Source organism: Anser cygnoides, chromosome 3, assembly GCF_040182565.1.
Source record: "Anser cygnoides isolate HZ-2024a breed goose chromosome 3, Taihu_goose_T2T_genome, whole genome shotgun sequence".
In the NCBI taxonomy this organism is placed as follows: Eukaryota; Metazoa; Chordata; class Aves; order Anseriformes; family Anatidae; genus Anser; species Anser cygnoides.
In genome coordinates, this window is record NC_089875.1 from 75,915,422 (window position 1) to 75,942,782 (window position 27,361).

The following is a 27,361-nucleotide window of genomic DNA, read 5'->3' on the forward strand; positions in this document are numbered from 1 at the left end:
CTCACTCCTATTGTGATCACATTTCCTGCTACCTGGGCCCGTCAGAAAGGCTGATACACTGTCTATAAGGCATCTGTGGGTTCTGAGGGTCAGTGTCTTCTGGTCCTCACTGAGTTTTCTCTTTGACCTTTTTCATGTCTAAGCTGAGAAAGAAAAATGAGAAAAAAATGCTTCCCTCAAAAGGTCGCCAACTTTTGCATTAGAGGGTGGTCCTTGAGAAATCAGGATCTAGTTTATATGTTGGTGTTTTATTAGTGGAGAAAATGAATGTAAATTTGAAGATGATATGCATGAATACATGAATAACAGGTTTCATTACAGCATAATAAAAGAAGCTTGATGAGAGGAGCTTTTCAGATTGTGTTTGGAATATGTCTGCTGAGTACCCAGGAACAGGATTTATTTATGCTATATTTAGACAGTTTATGGGAGTTTTAATTAATCTCTTCATCTTTAAATGTGATCTATAATCTTGAAGGCTGAAGTCATTTGAGAACATTGTATGACAAATACTATGGTGGCACTCATGAAGAAAAAATAATTTGAGTGTCTCCTTTCAGTGCCTTACATCTAAGCATGTAAGTCATATTCTTTTGACATGTGATGTGAATCACCTGAATGAGAATTGGGTCAGAAACAGATGAAGGGATGGAAGCTTGTTAGAATGCAGATACAAGAGGAAAAAAAAAAAAAAAAAAGGTAAGGAAACTCAGAAATGTATACATCAGGTTTTTCAAAAGAATCTGCATCCTCAAACTCCATTCTGTGGATATGTACTTAATAACTGAAATAAGGATAGGCAAGTAAATTTTAGCTCTGCTTTCAGATCGTACTTGAAAGCTGTGAAAGCATTTAATTGAAATAAGTAGGCTTTTTCTTTTCCACATGAGAGATGTATAGTTTACCATTAACATAGGCAATTAACATAGGTGTCCTCTGTTCATACAGCCCCAGATGCTGTTGACCTTCCTTGCAGCCCAGGTGTGCTGCTGGCTCATGCCCAGCATGGTGTATCACTATTCCAGGGCATTTCTGCACAGCTCCTCCCCAGCCAAGAAGGCCATCCAAAGTCCATATTGCTCTAGGGGGGTCTCTCCTCCCCAGCTGCAGGACTTGTTTTTCCTTGTTGAATTTCACCAGGTACCTGCTGGCCCACTCCTCCAGCCTGTGTAGCTTGGGCAGCTGCGTGCCCGCAGGGTTATCTATTGTTCCCCCAAATTTAATGCCATCTGAAAACCTGGTGAGACCACACTCCATTGCCTGTTCCAGATCACCTATAAAGATGTTAAACAGAATCTATCTGGTTGTCCATCCATCCAGACTGTGTTGTCTTAACATGGACGTGTGAATAGTATGGGAGACAGTGTCTTGCTACAAAGTAAATGACATCCACACCTCGCCTCATTCACAACTGCTCCGTGCAGTTACAAGAGTATGTAGGTTTTCCTTCAGTCAAACTCTCTAGAGGGATAATTTACAGGAATTCCTCTGCTGCTTCTGGAAAAGTTAGTCACAGGCCAAATTGGAGTTGTTAAACTGCTGAAATTATGTACAACCAACTCACAACACCTAACTGACATTGGGAAGATCCAATAAGAACCCAATACAAAATAATATATACAAAATATAGCCCAGAGGATCTTTCTTCCCAAAATACATTTTGGATAAAGGTTGTGTTCAAATATGAAAGAGATGAAAATAAATTTTCTGGGTCTTAGTTAGGGCTTGTCTGTAGTGCAACAGGACGAATTGCAGGTGTATGCAAAGTGGCTGCTCAAAGGACTCCAGGCATTTTTGGTTTTTGAGCCACCTCGCAAACTTGAGTGGAACATATCTTTAGACATTTATAAGATTGTCTAAGATGTTTTTGTCTTCTTAAATGCATACTGACATTTTATATTTTCTTCTAGTTGTGCAGATTTCAGAGTAGTTTCTCTTAAACTTGCTATTATATCTGGAATTTTCTCAGTAAGGTTGGTTTGCCATATATTTAATTCATGTTTGCAGTCTGAAAACATAGGATAACTTCAGGTTGGCATCCTTTAGAGATCATACTAATTATATTATTAATGACTTACAGTTAAGTCAATATTGTTCTAGAAACCATTCTGTGAAGTCCATAACCTTGTAGCATCATATTTAAAGAGGAAAAAAATGCAATATACCTAATGTAATTATCAGTAAAAATCCTTTATGTATTGCCTGGTTTACCAGCTATAAGGTTACGGTACTATGGGAGCCCTGGGGAACTGTAGATAATTGCATGGTCAAAATGGTTCTGATCTTGGGTAAGCTGTTAATTTATTATCATAAATTAATTTATTAAACACTTTAGCAGCTGTTTAATGAGCTGTCTAAAGAAGAGAGATGAATGCCACCAGCAGCAAAATATTAATAAATCCTATGTACAGAAAGGATTTTACACCATTATTAAGTTCTTCCTCTTCTAGGTAAGGGTTTTCATTTTCTCATGTGAATTTCTTTCACTGCACACTTCCTTTCAATCACAAAACATGAATAGTATTTAAACCACAAATAGAAACAGGACATTAAGTTTTATGCATTGATATGACAGGGCTTTTACTGTGTTTTCACACTGTGGTTTTTGGCATTAACTGGATCAGGTATATCAGCACAGTGGATATGTTGCAAAAATGCAGCTTTACAACTGTTTAAAAACGTAGGAAAACCCCAGGATCCTTACAGAAACTTTTGTCTGTATTTATATCCAGACAGAGGAAGCAGAACGTTTGCCAGACACTGAGAGCTGCAGACACAGGATTTGCCAGACAGATGCAGAATGGAGGTCTATTATCCTGTTCCACCTGTTTAAAGAAAAGATGAAGGAAAACAGAAGAAGACAGTGTTTTTTATTGAAAAGAATATATTATTTCCTAGTAGTCTAATGCTTCCTTCTATCCCCACAAACATTGTGGTTTAAAAAGGTTGAGCTGTTGACACTCTATGCTGATGATAGTGGAATGTTCAAATATGGGGGTTAAAAGTTGAGAAGGAACCTGTGATCTTTGAGAAGATTCTACACCTGAAATTTAACTTGTAACTATAGCTACAGAAAGTTTGATCATTTTGATGGAAAACACTTTGTGCTTTGGTGTACGAGAACGTCTCTAGCAAAATTTCCGGTTATACTTTTGTTCTACTATAGCCCACATCATTATTATATTTTTACGGGTTTGATCCATTTCTGGAACCTGACTGTTCTATTAGTAACAGCAATAACTTGCAGCAGGAGGCTCCATAATTTAATTGCTCTTGGGTGAAAAGGTTTTTCTGTTACCAGATTGATTTTTCAGCCTTTCATTTTTATACAATTCCCTTGTGTTCTTCTGTCATGAAAAAAAGGTACTTAGCAAAAGCCCATATAATATCACTGAACTATTCATTGCATTTGTTTTCATTCTGTCATATTTCTGCTTGTCTCTTCTAGAGGAAAATTATCCCAGTTTTTCCATTTTTCCTACTTCTTCAGTCACTATGTTTCTCTTTACACAACCTCTTTGTTTAGTGGTGATGTTTCTTGAGTTATGTGTGGTGCTTTTACTCGGGTGAGCAGCTGAGCTCCACCACTCCTGCTCTTTCATTCCCCCTCCTCAAAGGGAAAGAGGGAGAAAATACAAGGCAAAAGGCTCAAGGGTTGAGATAAGGACAGGGAGATCACTCAACAATTATCATGATGGGCAAAACAGACTCAGAGTAGGGGGATTTGTAAAATTTATTGCCTATTACTAACAAGCTAGAGAAGTGAGAAACAAAGGAAAGAAACCAAAAACACCTTCCCCCCATCCACTCTTCCACCTCCTCCCCCTGAGTGGCACAAGGGAATGGAGGCTGCAGTCAGTCCCTAACACTTTGTCTCCACCGCTCCTTCACGGTCACTCTCTGCCCCTGCTCCACGTGGGATCCCCAAGGAGCTCCTCAAGAACTGCTCCCACATGCCTCTGTACCACGGGGTCCATCCATCCCCCAGGAGCAAATTGCTCCAGCACGGGTCCCCCACGGGCGGCAGCTCCCCCCAGACCCCCTGCTCCTGCGTGGGCTCCTCTCCACGGGCTGCAGCTCCGGCCCGGGGCCTGCTCCTGCGGGGGCTCTCCATGGGCCGCAGCCTCCTCCAGGCCACATCCACCTGCTCCACCGGGGGCTCCTCCACGGGCTGCAGCGTGGAGATCTGCTCCGTGTGGGACCCATGGGCTGCAGGGGGACAGCCTGCTCCACCAGGGGCCTCTCCACAGGCCGCAGGGGAACTGCTGCTCCATGCCTGGAGCACCTCCTGCCCTCCTGCTGCACTGACCTTGGGGTCTGCAGAGCTGCTTCTCTCACATTTTCTCACTCCTCTCTCTCAGCTGCTGTTGTGCTACAGTTTTTTTTTTTTTTCTTTTTTTCTTTTTTCTCTGTTAAATATGCTCTCACAGAGGCACAAACAGCATTGCTTATTGGCCTGGCTCTGGCCACTGGCGGGCCTTTTATCTAACATGGAGCAACTTCTGGATTCTTCTCACAGAAGCCACCCTTATGGCCCCCCTACTACCAAAGCTTTGCCACGTAAACCCGCTACAGTATGTTAACCAGAGAAATTAATATGGTAATTGCCTTTCACCTTCATTTGTAAGAAAACAAGCATAATATACAGCTGTGAAAACTCAAGCTGATTAAAGAAACTTACATGTATGATTCCAGATATATATCATGGCAAGTAGATCTGAGATGACAGGAAAAGAGAGCAGGTTTGGATAGAATTTGTGAGATGGTGGTATCAAAATCTGTATACCAAGCCTTGGTATTCTCAGAAGTAATATGTTTATTTTTACTATTGTCATGGTTTAGGCTGGGATAGAATTTATTTTCTTCATAGAACCTGGTATGGTGTTCTGTTTTGGATTTTTGATTAAACGTGTGTATCTATTTATAAGATGGAAGCCTATTATTTATCTAGTTAAATTGTTTCATTTAAGAAGAAATTTATGGAAGAATTTATTCTTTCTATTTGTTTGTCCATTCCATGCCAGTTTCAGTTTTACTCCTTGGTCTGTTTTAGTTTATTCATATCAGCCTAGTTTTAATATGGTTATGCAGTTACTTAAATATTAACAGAATAAAAGAAATACAAGAAAGTTATATTAATTTGAAATCCATTGCCTGTTAAATTAATTGGTGCAGTGTTATAATATTTAAATTGTTACAGCATTAACTCTAGATTAAAACACATTTTTTTAATGCAAGTTGATTTATGCATATCTATACATAAATAACAAAGTTATTTTTAATAACATAAATTATGCAAAAATATCTGAAATCCTGTTTAATCATACATATAGTTTTGTCTTACATAGTAATACAGAGTGCATCTGCATGCATTTCTGCATATCCTTTTCTTGCTAGAGTAGAATGTGTCTCTGAATTATTTTCAGGTCTAGTTATATTGATATGTGATTGAGACTTTTCAAGGTTAGAAGAGAAAAACATTTTTTTCAAACTTATCTTTATTTGCATAAGCATGTGGATAAACTATGTGCAATTTATAAAATGTTTTCTATTTATCTACATCATTGTAAGTGAATTGTTGTCAAACCCAAACCTCTAGACCTGAAAATGTGTCCAATCCTTCCCAGACAAACAAAGCAAGCTCTCACGGCCAAACTGCAATGTTCTGCTAGTACTTAGCAGACAATATATAACCCAATAACCACTTTTGGGTTTGGGAAAGAGAAGCATATTATGGCTTTAGTCATAAGGATGTATCCATTCTACTTCAGTCAAAACTAGCAATTTTTGCTAACAGGGAGTAAAAGAAGACCATGACCATTCTGCTCCTCATGTTAAAAAGTTTACTTCTGACATAGATTTGAATTTTTGAGGTAGCATTATAACATCATAGGTGAGCAGAGAGTTATTTGAATTCTAAAAAAATGAGTTATGAGAGTTAGATGAATTTATCATGAATTTATATTTATCTGAAAGACTTTGAAATTCACAGGTAACAGAAATCTGAGGGAATGGATGCAATGTTAAGTGACTGAGGGAACTGGCAATGTAGCACAGCAATACTGCTTTAACTACTTTAATAACTGCTTTAGAAAACTGTTTTAAATAATGGTTAGTGTGAAGATAAACTATGTCAGTGAAGATGTATTAAATCAAGGCATAGGTGGAGAGGTTTGATGATGTATTATATAATATAAAAAATGTTCTGTTAGGCAGCTGATAATATTCTGTATAATATTGCTTGTAACAATAAAATATGAGACTCTGTAGATCACAGCCATGTGGGAACAACAATTGATCTAATGCTTGAGATGACAGTGATATTATCTCTGTGTGTACCAGATGGAACATGTTGAACATTTGGAGCAAGGTCAGGAGTCTTGGTAGTGAAAATGTTAGGTCAGCAATAACAGTTGTAGGATTCACTATCCTTTTTTACAGCTTCATTAGGTACTACATATGCAGTAATTGCAACATGTAAGGCTCCTATCCCATTTGTAATTTTGACTCAAATATTTCACTGCATTTTTTTGTTATAAAAATATGATTTTGTAAAAAACAAATAGAGAAATTTATTGGATTTCAAAATTTACTTTATTTATTTATGTAGGCAGATATTTTTCAAAAAGAGAAATCTTAAAGTAATATTGTTCTTGACTCAAACTGAAATATTTATTTTGATACTACACAACTGCTTGCAAAGAGAGATGGATTTGTGGGTGATGTGAATGTTTGATGTCATCTACAAAATAATAGCCTTGTCAATTCTTGGAAAAGTAAGGAGAGGGTTTAACAGAACTGCCACCTTAGACTTCCAGAGGGCAGACTGTGGCCTGTTTAGGAGACTGTTTGGCAGAGTCCCTTGGGACTCAGTCGTGAAGAGCAAAGGAGTCCAGGAAGGCTGGACACTCTTCAGGAAGGGAATCTTAAAGGTGCAGGAGCAGGCTATCCCTTTGTGCCAAAAATTGAGCTGGCAGGGAAGAACACTGGCCTGGCTGAACAGGCGAATTACAAAGACAAGGCTATGCAAGGAGAAAATTGGAAGGGCCAAAGCCTAACTGAAGCTTCATCTGGCAATTGCTGTTCAAGACAATGCTGTTCAAGAAAATGCTTCTATAAACACATTAGTTAAAAAAAATAAGAGGACTAAGGAGAATCCCTGTCCTATGTTGGATGTGGGAGGAAACACAGTGACAAGAGATGAGGAAAAGGCTGAGGTACTTAATGCCTTCTTTGCCTCAGTCTTTAGTGGCAAGACCAGTTGTTCTCAGGGTACCCAGTCCTCTGAGCTGGTAGAGAGGGACAGGGAGCAGAATGAAACGCCCGTAATCCAAGAGGAAATGCACACAAGTCTGTGGGGTCAGATGGGATCCATGCGAGGGTACTTAGGGAGCTGGCAGAAGTGCTCACCAAGGTGCTTTCAATCATTCATCAGCAGCCCTGGCTAAATGGGGAGATCCCAGTTGACGGGAGGCTAGCAGATGTGATGCTCACGTCCAAGAAGGGCTGGAAGGATGATCTGGGGAACTACAGGCCTGTCAGTCTGACCTCAGTGCGGGGGAAGGTTGCGGAGTAGATCATCTTGAATGCTGTCACGGAGCACATACAGGACGACCAGGTGATCAGGCCCAGTCAGCATGTTTTTTTGAGAGGCCAGTCCTGCTCGAGTAACTTCATTTACTTCTATGACAAGGTGACCTGCCTAGTGGATGAGGGAAAGGCTGTGGATGTTGTCTGCGTAGACTTCAGTAAAACTTTTGACACTGTTTCCCACAGCTTTCTTCTGGAGAAACTGACTGCTCAAGACTTGGATGGGAGTACAATTCCCTGGGTAAAGTACTGACTGGGTGGCTGGGCCAGAAGCGTTGTGGTAAATGGAGTTAAATCCATTTGGTGGCCAGTCAGAAGTGGTGTCCCCCAGGGCTCAGTATTGGTGCCAGTTCTCTTTAATATCTTTGTCAATGTTCTGGACAAGGGGAGCAAGCGCACCCTTGGTAAGTTTGCAGACTACACCAAGTTAGGTGGGAGTGCTGATCTTCTTGAAGGCTCTACAGAGGGATCTGGATAGGCTAGATTGACGGGATGAGGCCAACTGCATGAGGTTCAACAAAGGCTAAGTGCCAGGTCCTATACTTGGATCACAACAACCCCATGCAGTGTTACAGGCTTGGGGAAGAGTGGCTCGAAAGCTGTCTGGCAGAAAGGGATGTGGGGGTATCAGCCGAATATGAGCCAGCAGTGTGCTCAGGTGGCCAAGAAGGCCAACAGCATCCTGTCTGATATGAGAAACAGTGTGGCCAGCAGGACTAGGGAAGTGATTGTCCACCTGTACTCAGCTCTGATGAGACTGCACCTCGAATACTGTGTTCAGATTTGGGCTCTCCCCTACAAGAAGGACATCGAGGTTCCAGAGCGTGTCCAAAGAAGGTCAACAAAGCTGGTGAAGGGTCTAGAGAACAAGCCTTATGAGAAGTGGATGAAGGAGCTATGGTTATTTAGCCTACAGAAAAGGAGGCCTTATCACTCTCTATAACTACCTCAAAGGAGGTTTCAACAAGGAGAGGGTTAGTCTCTTCTCCCAAGCAACAAGTGATAGAACAAGAGGAAATAGCCTCATTTTCAGGGGAGATTTAGGTTGGATATTAAGAAAAATTTCTTCAGTGAAAGGGCTATGAAGCATTGGAACAGGCTGCCCAGGGAACTGGCTGAGTCACCATCCCTGGAGGTATTGCAAAGATGTGGTGCTTAGTGGCATGGTTTAGTGGTAGACTTGGCAGTACTAAGTTAATACTTGGACTTGATGATCTTAGAGGTCTTTTCCAACCTAAATGATTCTATGATTCTATTTTGTTTATTAAACAATTGCTGCATTATGAAACAATTAATCAGGATCTTCATGTAAAACAGAAGTTCGATTCTATTGTCCATGGTGTGGGCTTAAAATACATTTTGGAATGTTCAGTTTTATAAAAATGTAACATTTTGACCAGATCTACTGGGATTTTATACGCCATGGTTCATTATAAGCACAGTGTGATTACTATATTTTCCAAATGGTGGGTGAGTCTACTTTTGTCAGTCTTTAATTACTGTGATCACATAATATTTGTAGAAAAAATACACATTAAAAAACAACAACAACAAAAATCTGCAACAAACCTTTGTAATGATGTATCCTATTTAGCTCAGGAAGTGATTATCATCTCATGTATAGGATGTTTCCTCTGAGAAGCATTTGATATACAAATTTCACAGTGAAATGAGTAACTTTAAGCTATTAATGTCAACAAGATTAACTATTCTCAGTTTGATTAGTTAAGCTCTGTGTGATGCTCCCACCTAGATCTAGGAATATACTTAGGCTAGGCCACAGGGAAGAAAATTTGCATGGAAGTTAAGTGAAAATTTATTTTTTTTTCCCTAAAATTGCATTTACATTTTCCTATTGCATTGCCTTCACAGTTTATTTTTTGGGTTTTTAATATTTTCAAGGACTCTTTTGTTTGTTTATAAGACAAGATTTTTTTTGTTGTTGTTACTGCTAATAAATTGGCTGTTACCCAAAGCTCTGTGATTAGAATTGTTCTTTACAAGAAGAAGAAAAAAGAAATTTTCTTTATTCAGTGCTGTTAGCATCTTCAGAAACCCCGATGTGTGTACAGAACAGTTATAATGGGATGACACCTACATCCGATTTTGTCTGGCATCTTTATTACAGTGTGTCACTTGTGACATCCGTTTGATCATACAGACCTACACGTGTCCCAGCAATGTGGATGAAGACAAAAGGTTTTGGATTTAGAAATAATTTATCTTCACAGACAGACTCAGCTCACTATGTGGATGTCATAGAACAGATTTGAATTGTAATAAAAAATGAAATGAGAATAGGACTAGTACACAGTTTTTTTGTACTGAAGACAGTATTTCAGAAGCTTTGAAGTTTTTTACCTTGTTACCCTCTGACCTGATCACTCTAAACCTCCCTCCATTTTTCAAAACCAGTTCTGGGCCTGGACAGCCACATTTTTAAAGGCATAGATGGCGTACATTTTTAAAGATGTAGAAAAGCATTCTATAAAAATGGCATTTATAAGTATTTTAGTTTTATTGATGTTATCCTTTCACAGTTCCAGACCTCCTAAAAAACCTTGCTTGAATTAGGCATACAATGGGGAGGGAAGGAGAGTGCAAATAACTCTTACAGACAGAATTAGCAGTTTCAGTTTTCCTGTGTTCCTGCATGACAATATCCTTGGGATGATCCAATGCTCCAACTGAAGCATAAGTGCCAGTTCTCCATCCTGACACGTATATGGTTATTTTTCTTCTTCTGTATTATGTATTTTTTTCTTAACATGAGTTGACATATTTATAAAAGGAAACAGCCCTCTGGATAAGCTACCAGCCAGAGAAGGTGAATGTGAGTGTCTGTAGCCAAGTCCCTTCCCTCAAGCCTCTTATCTTGCCAAAAACAACACAGCCCAAATGTGAAAGCATCCTGATTTGTCCTTCAGAATGCTTTTACAACCTTCGTCAATCTTTTATCCTCAGATTATCTCTTACATTATCACTAAGGTAAAAGACAGAACTCAGTGTCTGAAAGAACATTTCAATTTCTTTCAGGCATTTTGCCACAAAGCTGAATTCAGAAGCCCAAGTTCAGTGCCAGGGCTATCCATACATAATATAAGGAGACTCAAGTGCCTAAGAATGAAACTGGCAGTTGATAGCAAATGTTAACTAGTTACTAGAAAATGCTGAAGTGCTAAGGCATGGCCTTAGCCCAACCATGCAAGCGTTTTGGAGTGTAACTCATTATCAGAGAAACTCACAACTGCCAAACCCATTCTACAGCTGAGCATTAAAATCTAGTCAGACACGTATTAAAAAAAAGGCATGAAAAGGAAGAATATGCTTACCTTGAAAAGAATCTCCCAGCTGATAGATTACCCAGGAACCAGAGAGCTGTAGGCTCAAATTCTGGATAGGAATGAGGGATTGACACGAGTGATTTTTCTCTACTTTCCTTTTCTAGGAAGTGAAAGTACGTGTCCAGTTTGCCATTTTTTGACCTCACCCCACTGAGTCATCCCCTAGATGATGAAGACTGTGTTTAAGCTTTGGCTAAAAATATAGCTGTCACAAGTAGAAAAGTAACATAATTCTCTCTGGGTATTTCAGACAGTAATGTAAGCTGTTGATTATCTAATTAGGGAAAAAGATGGAAGCAAAAAAGTAGTCAGCATAGATTACGTTTGATGTGCTAAAATTATTCCTGAACTGAACTACAGGTTTGTGTTCAACACCAAAACACTACTGAAGCCTGGATTCTGATTTTATAATCTCCTTGTAGCAGCTGCCACTCAGTCTTTCAAATCACACACATCTTTGATGTCAGGTTATTGTTCCATTAAGGTGCAGCTCACTGCTTCTTTCAACTCAATCTCTTTTAATCTTGCAAATCAAATAAAGCTCAGTAATGCAGATAATATGTCAAAAATGTCCTTACCTCATTGACATTCCCAGTGGAAGTCTACTTTTGAAATCATTTCTCAGCTAAGTTCAGATATGTTCTGCAAACCATGAAACATCATTGAGAAGTGCTTAGTGCACATCAATAAAAGGAAAAAGATATCTAACAGGTATCATAATAACAGTTAACTGCAGGGTTTTTGTGCAGTAGAATTTATATGTGCATAAAAATAAAGTCTGAATTCATGTGCATGCTATTATTGTTAAATACCATTTTATAAAAATACTATCAGATTGTATTTCTGGTGATATATCAGTGGGCAGAATAATAATTGACTAAACCTGCTAGGAGAGTTTTGATACTACAAGTAAACGGCTGTTGCAGGTCTTTAAACACTGTAGACTGTTATGAAATTATTCATGGAGGTAAATATTTTCTTTGGCAGTTTGAAAACATGAAAAACTGTCACATTGATATAACATTATATATTTGAGGTTCCAGAAGTTTCTTCTGATGTGCTTCTATGAAGCAAGATTTAGGTAGGAGGGATGTGACAGCCTCTAACTCACATGGAAGTGTCTGAGCTTAGTGGGGCAGGAAACAGGTGAACACTAGGGAGCTTTGCTGCAGTACTGAAGTGGGGCTCCTATTACATTTATGTTGTGAAATATTCATGGCATGTTTATCTATTTAAAATGACATTAAATACAGTAGGTGAATATATAAAAGTCATATAGAAAGTGACACTCGGAAATGTTTTCCTGATATAATTGTTATTTTTGGGTGGAGGAAAAGTGGCTTTAGTAGATATAAGGCTACACCTATTCCTTGTACAGTGTCAGCTGAATACAAGTGTCACACAATCATGTGGACAATGGAATTATAGAATGGATGGATTGGAAGGGGCCTTAAAGATCATCTAATTCCCCTCTGTCATGGATAGGTACACCTTCCACTAGACCATGTTACCCAAAGCCCCATCCAGCCTGGCCTTCAACACCTCCAGGGATGGGGCATCCACAGCCCCCCTTTTAGGTACTAAAAGGCCACTATAAGGTCTCCCTGGAGCCTTCTCTTCTCCAGGCTGGACAACCCCAACCCCCTCAGCCTCTATTCATAGAAGAAGTGCTCCAGCCACTTCATAATTCTCATGGCCCTCCTCTGGACTCATTCTAGTATGTCCATGTCCTTCTTGTACTAGGGACCCTAGAACTGAATGCAGTATTCCAGGTGGGGTCTCACAAGAGCAAAGTAGAAGGGGAGAGTCACCATCCTCAACCTACTGGTCATGCTTCTTTTGATGCAGCTCAGGATATGGTTTCACAGAGACCCAGAGTGGCTGAGGTGGGAAAGGACCTCTGGAGATTGTCTGGTCCAACTCTCCTTCTCAAGCAGGTCCACTTAGAGCCAATTGCCTAGGACCATATCCAGACAGCTTTTGAACATCTCCAAGGAGGAAGACTTCACAACCTCTGTGGGCAACATGCGCCTGTGTTTAGTTACCTCCACAATAGAAAAGTGTTTCTTGATGTTCAGATGGAAAACAACCAGAGATGAACTGCATATTCTGTCCCACACTGTCACTCCGCAGAAGGCATGATGGTGCTGGAAGTCTCATCTGCATCCTTATACTCCCCTGATCACTACATGTAAGTTTTCATAGCCTTTATGGTTATAAGGCTGCCCTTTCTCTTTGGGACAGGAATACATTTGTGTTGCATTCTTAAAAGTTTCATGGAAAATGGGAAAAAAATAGACTGAACTCTAGAAGCTGGACAAAGAAAAGACTCAATATACTATTTAAGCCATCTTCTTAATAGTGTGATGGTACTAACAACACTATATTCCTTAGCATTTAGTCCTTCCTAATCCACTATTGAATTCAGCATGTCATTTGCTCTAGGAAAGCAATCAAATTGCCCTTTCTCACTTCTCGAAATCATTTTCTTGAGATTGTTAGCATTCACAAAGACACATAATCCACAAAGTGATTATATGAGGATGCTTTTATTAGGCACTGGAAGCTAGGGGCATGCCTGCCCAAATCTAACTTAGTCTGATTTGTTCACTCATGTTCTCTTTTATCTCCTAAAATATTACATATGCATTAAGTTTTACAACACATCTATGCATATCCATTTCTTAGCTCCGCCTAGCCCTGCTTCGTATGCTAATTATCTTATCAGTCCTTCTGCACTTGCGTAGTACTCTCTGGTGGTCATCCAGACAAAGATGTCTTCACCAGAGTTGAACTTTTTACCTTTTCTTCTTGTGCATGCTCTCTGAGCTCTTGGTCTCAGTCCAAACTGTAAGGTTGGTTTGACCCAGTTCTGACCCGGTTCCCGGGGTCCAAGTGGCCCCTGTTATCTAGATGTCTTGCAAATTTGGCATTCTTTTAGTCCTCCTTACTCCTCATCATGAATCTATGCATTCTCTCATGCTATCTTTGCACATGTATTTTGTATTTTCCAAGTGCAGCACAAGTACAGTACATCACAAATGTAACATATTAAGCAATATTCATTTCTCTGAGCAAGGAGAGCAGAAAATCCTGATCCCTCATGTATCTCCAGGTCTTTTTTAGATTTCTCCCTTGTCCCCAGAGTGTTCTAAAAGGACTGGTAACATTTTCACTAGCACATTCACTGTGTCTGGACTGCATATACAGGTTTACAACAATGACCGATAAGGTCAGACAGACTATATGAGATGGTACACAGCACGGGTAGAGTGGAAGGAACAGACCACGTGCTTTAGAAAAATCTAAAGGAGGAGCTGAGTGAGAGGCCGAGGCAGGCAGCACCTGGCCCTGCAGCCTCTCCACAATTGCCCCGAAGTCCCCCGGGGCTCTACCTCAAGCTCCCTGCGCTACCCAGCCTCCAGCCTCGGCGGGGGCCTGCTCCCGAGGCAAAGCCCCAGTCCCCAGCACAGCAGCAGCACCTACAGGCCAAGTGCCACGCTATATCACCCATCCTCACCTCCTCGTGCCCCACACAGAGAAACAAAAGAAGCCCCAAGCCTGCCCTTAAATACTTACTGGGCCCACCTGGCCCCTCCCAACGGCCTGCAGCTGGGCTAATTTAAAGGTGTAATTGCTAACTAAGCAGTGGTGGCTGCTGCAGCTGGGCTGCCCCCAGGCTGGCTGTGGGGTGTGCTGCCTGAACAATGACAGGCCTGATGGGTTTCAGGAGGGGGTGTCTGCACGCCGGCTCCTTTGGGATTGGCTTGAAGCATTTGGACAAGCTCTCAGACATAGGGTCTGGTTTTTGTGTGACCCTGTGTGAAGATAGGAGTTGGACTTGATGATCCTTGTGGGTCCTTTCCAGCTCATGATATTCAATGATCCTTTCTTGGAAGGAATGAAAACAAGATGGTCTGCCTAGAAATCATATTGTCCTCTGTCAGAGAAAGTCAAGCAGACATAGGTGTTAAAAGGCCTAAAAACATACTTGAGGAATTTATGACCAGTTAGACAGGTGTTAGCTTTACCACAGTGTACGTCGGTATAGCTCTAGTTTTCATTTTATTTATTCTTCTTACTCTCTTTTCCATTCTTTTTAAAAAATCATTATTTATTTATTTCCTAATTGCTTCTAGATCTCAGTTATTAATTTTCTTGCATTTGGCTTTGAAAATCATCATTGTACTTTTTGTTACTAAAATAAATTTTGTGTGGATTTTTTTTCTTATGCCATTATCAATAACTAACTAGCTTGAATTCCCCCCTCTCCCCCCCAAAAAAAAAGCATCTCAAAACTAAAATAAAGTCTGCAGAAAAACAATTTACAATTTTGAATATATTTCTAAGAAGTGCCTTTACTAACAAGAGAGCAGACTTCTGTGAAATGCAGGTATATTGCCCATATGGGAAGAATAACATTTATTAGTTAATACATCTGGTCAAATACTGCAAGAAATTTCTGTTTGTACAGTTGCTACTTTTGTTTTGACTGTAGCGAATTTCCCTTTATGTACATTTTCTACAAGACAGATTGAAATGAATTGTTATTGTAAATATGACAGAAACTTAATTTAAATGTATGTGAATTGGCATATACTTCATAGAATTGTGAACATTTACCATCAAAATTCTTTAAGTTATATAAGTAGCTGAGGAAAGCTACTGAGGCAGTCTTTTGCAATTTTGGATATATCAAACTTCTTATTAATGAGAAAAAGGTGTTGTTTAAATAAATGTTGGACTCAATCTGGGCTATAGACATTTTTAAGTAGAAAGAGGATTAAGATTGCTCACATATATTATTCATGACATTTTTTCCCTGTTCTGATGATCAGTCAGTGCTTAAAGATTAGAAGATTAATGAAATCAAAAAGCATTCCAGTAACAGTTCTTTAGAAAAATTAACCTGATCTGTAAAAGTCTGAAGAGCTTTCTAGAAAATTTCTGATCTACTTGCCTTGATTGTGAAATCTCAAAGTTAAAAAATAAAGGCAAGCAAAATAATAATACTAAATACTGCAAATGAAGCTTGGATATATACAGATATTTGAGTTTTCCCCCACCCTGATGAGGAATACCAATCACTATACAAAGATGGACTGTCATTCGAAGATCACCTTAATTGCTATTACACTTGCATCAATAGACACAGGTGTTACCCATGAGGATAGTGGCTGGGGATATATTTTTTCTACATAAAACAAAAAAGAATTTTTTTCTATGTGAGATATCAGGAGTATATAGCATTGCATCATTGGAATTTAAATGTCAAGTATTTTGAGAAGAATTACTGTAACAGTATATAAAGTAGTTATTGTGTTAGAAATCTCTTTCATGTTTATTGTGTGTTTATCACAGAATGGTTGAGGTTGGAGGGGACCTGGTCCAATCCAAAGCCAGACTAGTGGTATAACTATATGTGGGTTGGGGACACTGAAAGTTGACTAGTTTTCCATGATGTTCGCCAGGAATATCTTTTCAGTTTTTGTGAATCGTGGCATTTCTGATACACTTTGGAAAGGAAATGTTAAGAGAATAATAGATGGGTTTTACATAATACTGATGACATTACTATCATACTATTTGTGGACAGAGATGATATTCCATTGATGAAATCGAACATGGACATTTTTTGGAATTAATATTTAAGCGAAATGATTAATGACTACTTGCAACACTGAATGTTGAAGACAATCAGTTTTCCCTGGGTTTCTCTAGTACCTGGTGTAATGATAAACACTGAGACTTCCAGGTGCACTACTGGAAAGTGAATAATTAATAACATGTCAGCTCTGAAAAACATTTGAAGAAGATGAGATTTGGTGTGAGCAGTGCAATTGCTATGACTTACATGAAAATTCTTCCAATTATATCAATGGTTATTGACGATTTGCTGTTCTAGTTTCACTTCATTTTCAGCAGTGAAGTTCTGACAGTAGATTTCTGTTATTTTAACCAGGCTTTTTTTCCTCTCTATCAGTTTTCTGGTTCCCTGAAAAGATATTTTTTTGAGTGGTCTGTTTAGTGAAATTCATGTTGTAATTGCTGTGGAAATTAACTATTCTCTTTCTTGTATACATTACAGATTTTTCTAAGAGATCTCCAAATGGCAGACCATCTTGTTTTCATTCCTTCCAAGAAAGAATCATAGAATATCCTGAGCTGGAAAGGACCCACAAGGATCATCAAGTCCAACTCCTTTATCTTCACACAGGGTCACACAAAAACCAGACCCTATGTCTGAGAGCTTGTCCAAATGCTTCAAGCCAATCCCAAAGGAGCCGGCGTGCAGACACGCCCTCCTGAAACCCATCAGGCCTGTCGTCGTTCAGGCAGCACACCCCACAGCCAGCCTGGGGGCAGCCCAGCTGCAGCAGCCACCACTGCTTAGTTAGCAATTACACCTTTAAATTAGCCCAGCTGCAGGCCGTTGGGAGGGGCCAGGTGGGCCCAGTAAGTATTTAAGGGCAGGCTTGGGGCTTGTTTTATTTCTCTGTGTGGGGCATGAGGAGGTGAGGATGGGGGTGGGTGACATAGCGTGGCACTTGGCCTGCAGGTGCTGCTGCTGTGCTGGGGACTGGGGCTTTGCCTCGGGAGCAGGCCCCCGCCGAGGCTGGAGGCTGGGTAGTGTGGGGAGCTCGAGGTAGGGCCCCGGGGAGCTTCGGGGCGATCGTGGAAGGGTTGCAGGGCTGGGTGCTGCCTCCTGCGGCCAGGCCTCGGCCTCTCACTCAGCTCCTCCTTTAGATTTTTCTAAAGCACGTGGTCTGTTCCTTCCACTCTACCCGTGCTGTGTACCATCTCATATAGTCTGTCTGACCTTATCGGTCATTGTTGTAAACCTGTATATGCAGTCCAGACACAGTGAATGTGCTAGTGAAAATGTTACCAGTCCTTTTAGAACACTCTGGGGACAAGGGAGAAATCTAAAAAAGACCTGGAGATACATGAGGGATCAGGATTTTCTGCTCTCAACACCAGTGTGCTTTCACAATCCCTTTGTGCAATGGGCTGCTGGAGGATTGACAATTGACAAAGCCTGGCTCTGAGAACATGATGTTACTACACACAGATCAACTCTTTTTGATACATTTTCCTTTGGGGAATGAATATGGCTATTTCAAGAGCTAGTATTTCAAGAGGGCACACAAAGGTTGCTTTCAGCTGAGATGCTGTAATTCATAAGCAGCAGATTTCAAGGGCGGAAGGAGATGTTATGGACTTTGTAGTCTTCGCAAGACCAAGCAGACATTTTTTTCCGGTATTCTCTGTAAGTTGAAGGAGTGTGTTGAAGTACAGCATATGTTTTAGGAGAATATGCAGTCTAAGTTCAGGATTTCTAATGACGGAGAAATCAATTCATCTGGCAGATCATTCTGGGTGTGAATTACTTCCACTCCAGAAACTATGGAAAGCTTTTTTTGCAATGTGAATTGTACAAATGCAGCTAGCCACTGGGTCTGTTCTTTTGCTTTGCTCCAACCATTGGGGTGACCATTACATCTGTGCTTTTCCAAATACAGTGCTCCTTCTTTAAAATTTGTTCTTGTTAGGCAAATGTCGTGTCATATACAAAGAAGAGTAGTGGTTGTGGAAGAGTCCATTTTTATTTGGTTTGCCTAGGAGACATCATACAGACCAGTTAATTATGTAGGTAGTGACTGTTAGTCTAATCAGCTGACTTTGTGAAGTCATTGAAGTTTCTGTATAAACCTAGGGAATTCCCAGTATTCTGAGCCTTTCTTTTGTGGGGGGTTATCAAACAACATTGGCCAGCTCTGTTTCCATTTTGAACGTTAATTAAATGGCACATGCTAATATCTTCAATGCTCCTTCTGGGTTTTGATGAACCAAACAGAAATGGCTGGATAATTTTGTCATAATCAATGAAGGGATTATATGTTCTCTCAGTAACTGGCATGGAAGATTTTAGAAATCAGACTACCTACCTCGATTTTATGCAAGCAGGTGTCACTGACAGTGATTTGCTCATGGTCTGTCCTATTACTTCTATAAGAAACACATTGCATGTAGAGGATCGTTTCATGTTACCTCTGTAACTGCTGAGACTTCAAGGTCTTCAAAGGTCTGCAAACGAGTGTCCAAAAAACTTACTAGTGTTGAGTTGTAATGAGCAGAACATTTAATATTATCAATGTATTGATAATACAATGAATTTTGCATGCACAGATTTGAATAAACTAAAATTTTCAGCATTTTTCCATCTGGGAAAAAAAGGAAAAAAAAAAGGTAAGTTGAAATGTTGAATAGCTTATAAATTTCCACAACATCTTCAAGGTCAAATTAAACACACAGTGATTCATATTTCATCTGAACTTCAGTTACTTTGGATTCACTTCTTAAAGTAGTCCAGTGCTTTGTGGTATTGAATAACTTGCACTGTATGATAAAGAATGTTGTTTTTATCTTGCTTTAGGTTCAGCAGATTTTGGAATTGTGATCTGTTTAAGGGATGTAGTTCATTTATGTCAGGAAGTTGGGATAAAGAGGTATTGAATATATTCTAGCCTTAGCTTATTTCGTGTACATTGTGTCTCTGGGCACAATGTAGACTAGTGTGATATACATACAGTATACAATAGTGCTGTGGGAAGCTTGCATCTCGTTGTTGTGTTGAAGTTTTTAAAAAGTCTCTGCTATACATCTAATTTTATGCATTTAAGCAGAAAACTGATACTGCGGAAACGGCTACTATGTCATTCCTTACAAAGGGAAGATAGGCTGTGTTAAAGAGAGAATGCCCTAAGAGAACTCTGGTTTTGCAAAATTGTTACATGTCCTGAATTCTAGCTTTCAAATTTTCTTTCCATATACATTTCTGAAATTTTTACTTAGCATTTCAACAAATAAAATTCTCACCAAAGCTGGATTAAAGTTTAAAGTTCACCGGATTTTATCTGATTTTTCTCCCTTTTAAAAATGGGTCTCTTTCAAGCAATTAAAAATAGAAAAAATTGCATTTCAGTTGAATTCTAAATTATATTTTTTTCCTAATGTTTAAAGATTTTTTCCTCTGCATCTAATGTTTTTCTTACCAAAATCATTACTTAATTCAAAGAGTACTTATTCTCAAAAAGGCCTTCAAATCTGATTTATTCTTAAGTATCCAAACATTACAATGGAATTTGATCTTACCATAAAAGAAATTACTACATGTAATCCACTCAGCAAAATTAAGAGATGCAGAAGAAAGGAGTTCTCGAGAGAACCTACCATAGGTCCCCTTTAACTCAGCACAAGGATCTAAAAAGCCCAGGCCTCTGCTGCAGCAAATACCATAGGACTGGTGGCGAAAAAGGGGACCTGAAAGAGACTGATCCAACTTCACTATTGTTACGTGACTGGCCCTGTATATGGCCCAGGAGAAATCCTCTCTGAAATCTAATGGGTCTGTTTTTCATCAGTGCTTCCTTTCTTCCTGTAAACCAGGTTTGTAATCCTGTAGTTCCAGAGCAGAAGTTTTAGAAAGCAAATCCTCCCAAAGTATTTTGAAGAAATTATTTGACTGGAATAGAACGGAACGTCATTGTTTTCCTATGGGAGTGTGGCCGTGGGGTTCGACAAGCCCCATGGCTGATGATAACATCGGACTCTTGAGGATGAGACCATCAGGAATGTAAAGAGTTTAGAGGGAACAAAGAAGGGTGATTCAGGAGATGCCTTCTTGTCTCTGGCTGCTTGTTCTCCAGCTGTTAAGGCATGGAAGTTGCTGGGTGTTTTCTGTTGCCGGGCAAAGTTGTTGACCAATGAATAGTTAGTGGAAAAGTACTGCTGTGGGGCGAATGGTATAAGAAGGGAGCCTGTCCTTGATAAGGGATAATGAAGTTATGTCCTCAATATGAGGGATGAAGTTAGGCCCTCAGTAAGAGAGAGCTGAAGTTACGTCATCAATAGAGAAGCAGCAGTTACTGATCCTAAAAGAACGCTGGTGTCCGTGGGGTCCTTACGCCACATTTCCCCTCAAACATACTACTCTCTTCTCCAAGATTCTAGGAAATTTCTTGCAAGAAGAGAAAGATACACTTAATTCATGTGCCTGATAATTAGTATATACTAATTTTATAGTTGCCCAAGCATTTTAATTAAGTAAATCACCTTGCAAATCCATATTAAAATAGTGTCAAGATGTATGAAAAACATCTTCACAAGATCTGCAAACATAAGGGACATAAGAAGGTGATGACCAAAGATGAGTTGTATAATATAAATCTTTCTCTTAATATTATGATATTAATATATACTATATGTAAATATATATTTTCTTACATCACTTTTCCACTGTAAGTGACAGTTTAATAGCTTCTTCCATCCAAGTAATTTCATACAACTTCGATTTTCTAATGTATTATAACAGTTGCAAGTAAGAGAGTGATTGGGTGTGTATGTACTGGGGGCCAAAGAATAAGGGATACCCCAAAGAGTTTATTGATGCTTTTCAATGAAGAATGAAAAGATTAATGGTGATGTCAACAGGGCTGTCACTGAACGTGGATGAAAAATGACCTGAATGATGTTTGTTGCTCAGCCTGCTTTTCACAGTTTCTCTAGGAAGTCAGCCCTCTCATTAATATGATTTAGTTAGAACTTAATCTGAGCCCTTAAGTTATTCATCAAAAAGGAAATGTATAAAGACCTGTTACAATTAACAGACTACAACTAATGCATTTACTAGGAGTTCAGCCATATATTTAAGCCCATGGGAGAAAACAAAGGATTTTCTAATGCAGGTTCTGCGATTTCAGACTGTGAATTATGCAGAGCATATCTTTAAAATAAGGTATGATGAGATCAATATTTGGCTGACAAAAGAAATACATTTGCTGCATTAATGGTTTGGAAAATGATCTGATACTGGAAGTTCTTGACCACCCTACAGGTAGGTGAAAGCAAGTCTGTAGATGACATGAGATTATTCTACAGTCAAGAATTAACTGAGTTTGGAGACAAGGAGGCAAGAGAGAAAAGATACGGGTGTGTATAACCTTTTTCTCCAGAACAGCAGTGCTCAGGTTGGCATGGATTGTCCATGTGCTGTGAAGGACAGCATATGTCCTTCACAGGTCTTTCTCCTTATGTCTTAGTCTGGCTCATCTCATAACTGCCTTATAACTGTCTTAAGCCTTTTTTTTTTTTTTTTGAGCTAGAGCTCAATACTTACAATAATAAATAATGTCTTTTAAGTCAATGTTAATATTTTCACTAAGTTCAAGAGGCACAGAATTTCTTCTTAATACTATAAAGGTTTTGAGTCTTGAGTTAAATGATTGAGAGTGATAGAAAATTTACCCTGTCTCACAAGAAGTATCAGTAATTAATTTACCTTTAAAATAATTTTTAAAAATCAGTGTGCCCTATTTTGAGATTGCCTCCTAATTGTAGTCACTGCACTGTGCTTTTCCTCTATAGTTTGAAGTTTTCTTGTTCAGCTGGTTTGGAATTCTCTCACTGCTTCAATTTCTTTTGTAAAGATGAATTTATTGAGCTTACATTACTTATTCTCTGAACCCACTCCTGTTTCTCAATATTCATTTTTACAGTAAATAAATAAGAACTAGGCAGAGTGGAATCTGTCTGGTAATATTGCGCATCTTTGAGCTGAAAGCTGATGTAGGTGCTTTAAATTCAACAAGGTTATATAGCATTATTTCTCTCCTTCCAAGGAGATTGGATTGGTAGCCTCAATCAAAGCCACCTTTATGTACAGAAATAAGAGCTACAAAATCATCAGCAAGACAAAACACCTTTTCACATTTAAACCCATAACAAAATCTAAGTCAGTTATCTTTTCCCCTTGAACGCTAACTAAAAAAAACATTGTAAATGCAGAGCAGATGTGAGAAAGCATGGAATATCTCTCTATTAGATTTAGCTAAGTAGGGTGAGAATCTAATTTTAAAAATGGACATTTATTTGAAAATAAACTTTTTAGATGCTTTTCTAAAATCTAAATGCTTACAACATGGGATATCTGCACTGTACACAATTTCAATGAGTTGTAGAGCCTACGAAAGAATGAGGACTGAATTACGCTGCAAGCAAGACAAGTGAATGGATTGTCCAAGAGATACGATCATCATTTAAGTATTCTAGTACAGTATTTATCTGCCACAATTGGAGACTTAGGTGAGCACCAACTCTTAGTTGCTGTATTTGTACATGTAACTGTGACATACCTATAAGTACTCTGCAGCATTTTGCTTTTGATATTTTGCTAAGTATTTAGTATATGACTCTGAAATACTGGAAAATGCTTAGTTTCTGAACAGTTGGTATTACTAAGATGATAAAAGAGGCATATATTAAGCTTTTTAAAGATAATGCCAGATAACTTACAAAATCAGCTTACTGTGAGAAAATTATGTATAGTAATGATATATTACAGTATGTTATTAAAAGGCAATAACTGACAAGCATAGATTTTGCAATAATAATGTATTTTAACAATCCAACAAAAGGAGATTATTCTATAAATTAAAACATTGTTTCTAAGAGATATCCACTTAAAATTACATATCTCAATTAAAGTTTGGATTATGCATAACTCAATTACCTCATATATTTACCTCACATTTGCAGTTTTGAATCAGTTTTTCTCATAAATGTCAGCCTTGCTCCTTGTTTTATTGTGAAACTAAATAAAAGTCTGAACGTATTTGAGATATCCAAAAATGCATAAGTATAAAATAATAGAAGAGCACATTTATTATTTACCATTTTTGATTAGAAGGCAATACTAGGAGCAGGTAGCTATAATGATCTTGCATCCAAGATTAAAGTTTTTAAAATTTTATTTGGAGGTTTTGAGTTTATCTTATATGCAATTGATGCAGAAGCCTTCTTTATGAATAATGCACCCAAATCCATGCTTCTCTAGTGCAGTACCTTTCTTTTGAACCAAAGATTTGGTATACCATAAAATTTTGAATTGATCTTTAGCTTTTAATGGGGTTTTAATGAAGAGTTGAGCTGTTCAGGACACTGGTTGGCAGAGTCCCTTGGGAGGAGGTTCTGAAGGGCAAAGGAGTCCAGGAAGGCTGGGCAGTCTTCAAGAAGGAAATCTTAATGGCTCAGGAGTGGTCTGTCCCCACGTGCCCAAAGACGAGCCGATGCGGAACTAGACCGGCCTGGCTGAGCAGAGAGCTGTGGCTCGAGCTTAGGAGAATAAGGAGGGTTTATAATGTTTGGAAAAGAGGGCGGGCCACTCAGGAGGACTATAAGGATGTTGCGAGGCTGTGCAGGGACAAAATTAGAAAGGCCAAAGCTCATCTGGAGCTCAATCTGGCTACTGCCGTTAAAGATAACAAAAAATGTTTTTACAAATACATCAACACAAAAAGGAGGACTAAGGAGAATCTCCATCCTTTACTGGATGCGGGGGGAAACTTAGTTACAAGAGATGAGGAAAAGGCTGAGGTGCTCAATGCTTTCTTTGCCTCAGTCTTTAGCTGCAAGACCGGTTGTTCTCTGGATACCTGGTACCCTGAGCTGGTGGAAGGGAATGGTGAGCAGGATGTGGCCCTCGCTATCCATGAGGAAATGGTTGGCGACCTGCTACGACACTTGGATGTACGCAAGTCGATGGGGCCGGATGGGATCCACCCGAGGGTACTGAGCGAACTGGCGGAGGAGCTGGCCAAGCCGCTTTCCATTATTTATCGGCAGTCCTGGCTATCGGGGGAGGTTCCAGTCGACTGGCGGCTAGCAAACGTGACGCCCATCTACAAGAAGGGCCGGAGGGTAGACCCAGGGAACTATAGGCCTGTTAGTTTGACCTCAGTGCCAGGGAAGCTCATGGAGCAGATTATCTTGAGTGTCATCACGCGGCACTTGCAGGGCAACCAGGCGATCAGACCCAGTCAGCATGGGTTTATGAAAGGTAGGTCCTGCTTGACGAACCTGATCTCCTTCTATGACCAAGTGACGCACTTGGTGGATGAGGGGAAGGCTGTGGATGTGATCTACCTTGACTTCAGTAAGGCTTTTGACACCGTTTCCCACAGCATTCTCCTCAAGAAACTGGCTGCTCGTGGCTTGGACTGGCATACGCTTTGTTGCGTTAAAAACTGGCTGGATGGCCGGGCCCAAAGAGTTGTGGTGAATGGAGCCAAATCCAGTTGGAGGCAGGTTACTAGTGGAGTCCCCCGGCGCTCAGTGCTGGGGCCGGTCCTCTTTAATATCTTTATCAATGACCTGGATGAGGGGATTGAGTGCACCCTCAGTAAGTTTGTAGATGACACCAAGTTAGGTGCGTGTGTCGATCTGCTCGAGGGAAGGAATGCTCTGCAGGAGGATCTGGATAGGCTGGACCGATGGGCTGAGGTCAACTGCATGAAGTTCAACAAGGCCAAGTGCCGGGTCCTGCATCTGGGGCGTAACAACCCCAAGCAGCGCTACAGGCTGGGAGATGAGTGGTTAGAAAGCTGCCTGGCAGAGAAGGACCTGGGAGTACTGGTTGATAGTCGGCTGAATATGAGCCAGCAGTGTGCTCAGGTGGCCAAGAAGGCCAACAGCATCCTGGCCTGTATAAGAAGCAGTGTGGCCAGCAGGTCTAGGGAAGTGATTGTGCCCCTGTACTCGGCTCTGGTGAGGCCGCACCTCGAGTACTGTGTTCAGTTTTGGGCCCCTCGCTACAGGAAGGACATGGAGGTGCTTGAGAGAGTCCAGAGAATGGCAACGAAGCTGGTGAGGGGTCTGGAGAACAAGTCTTACGAAGAGCAGCTGAGGGAGCTGGGATTGTTCAGCCTGGAGAAGAGGAGGCTCAGGAGAGACCTTATCACACTCTATAGATACCTTAAAGGAGGCTGTAGTGAGGTGGGGCTTGGTCTATTCTCCCACGTGCCTGGTGACAGGACGAGGGGGAATGGGCTAAAGTTGCGCCAGGGGAGGTTTAGGTTGGATGTTAGGAAGAACTTCTTTGCTGAAAGGGTTGTTAGGCATTGGAATGGACTGCCCAGGGAGGTGGTTGAGTCGCCATCCCTGGAGGTCTTTAAAAGACGTTTAGATGTAGCCCTTAGTGATATGGTTTAGTGGAGGACTTGTTGGTGTTAGGACAGAGGTTAGACTCGGTGATCTTGGAGGTCTCTTCCAACCTAGACGATTCTGTGAAATCTACTTATCTTTATGCATACCTAACTGACCTTCAGTAAGGCCCTGATTCAACAAAGCACATGCTTAATTTTAAGCATCTAAGTACTATGAAATGCACAGTAAGCCATGTGCTTTGCTTAACCTTGAAGACGGCCTACCAAATCTTTCTTTTTGCTAGAAAATAATCTAAAAATTAATTGAAAAAAGAGCTCAGTTAAACAAAATAGTTTAACATCCTTTTGCTAATACATAGCATTTTGTTAGTCGTGATATCTAGGATCATTTTTCCTTTACTGAACAGCGCAGAGAAACTAAGTTTTCCCTTCCAGCACCAGAAGTCAGTAAAAGCTGATATTACTGCCAAAAGAAGCAGTTTGTCCCTTTTGTCTCCTATGGCTGGTTTCTTTTTAGTGTAATGCCTGGTAGCACAATCCAGCTGGTCACCTACCAAATTACCTCTAACATCAGCTTTCAACATCTCTTATTTTCCAAGAAGATCTTGTTACAAAGCTGTACAAAAACATATCACCTTAAACTTTTCAAAGAAGACCTCCATCACAGCAGGTGCTCTGGCATCAAAGCAACAGCCTTTCTGGGAGAACAGTGAAAGTGTATTCCTTAATAGTCTCATCTCTAGAGACTTATCTGTATGTGCATTTCTATGCCTATTTTTTCCTCCCCCTCCCCCCCTTCTTATTTGTCTTTTTGTTTTAATTACAAGTTTTGATACTCAAAGATGAAAAGAGAAAGGTCAGGGAAATGCCTGAGGTAAGATAATATCTTGTATCATTTAGCAGCTTTCCAGTGAATTGAAACTGTGAGGAAAACTTCTCTTGATTTTTATTAGATTCTCTATTGCAAAAATTCATACATACCTGGTCTGGATGGCTCTTCAGGTACTTTTTTGTTTTCTTTTGCAAATGCCCACAAAATTTCTTAACTGGTTTGTCGAGCTGCATATAGGCATAATTAATCATAAAAGTATTTAAGGAATAATGGGTTCATTCCAAGGCTCACAAACTGGAAAAAAAAAAAAATATTAGGGAATACAAATTTTCTTTTAGAAAGGGAAATTAAAAAGCTGGTGTTTCCCAAAGTTAACAATTTGAATATTTTTCATTATGAAAGCTTTGATTTTGCCATTTATGACACACAGCCTGTGTCCAAAATTAACATTTTACATTGTATAAACACTTTTATTTACATTATTGCTGAGAAGAGATTTGTCCAACATCTCTCATGCTTCAAGTGGATTTGTTTTAAATCCACAATCTAATTACAAACTAAGTTGGTATATATTGAGTCTTTCTCATGTCTGT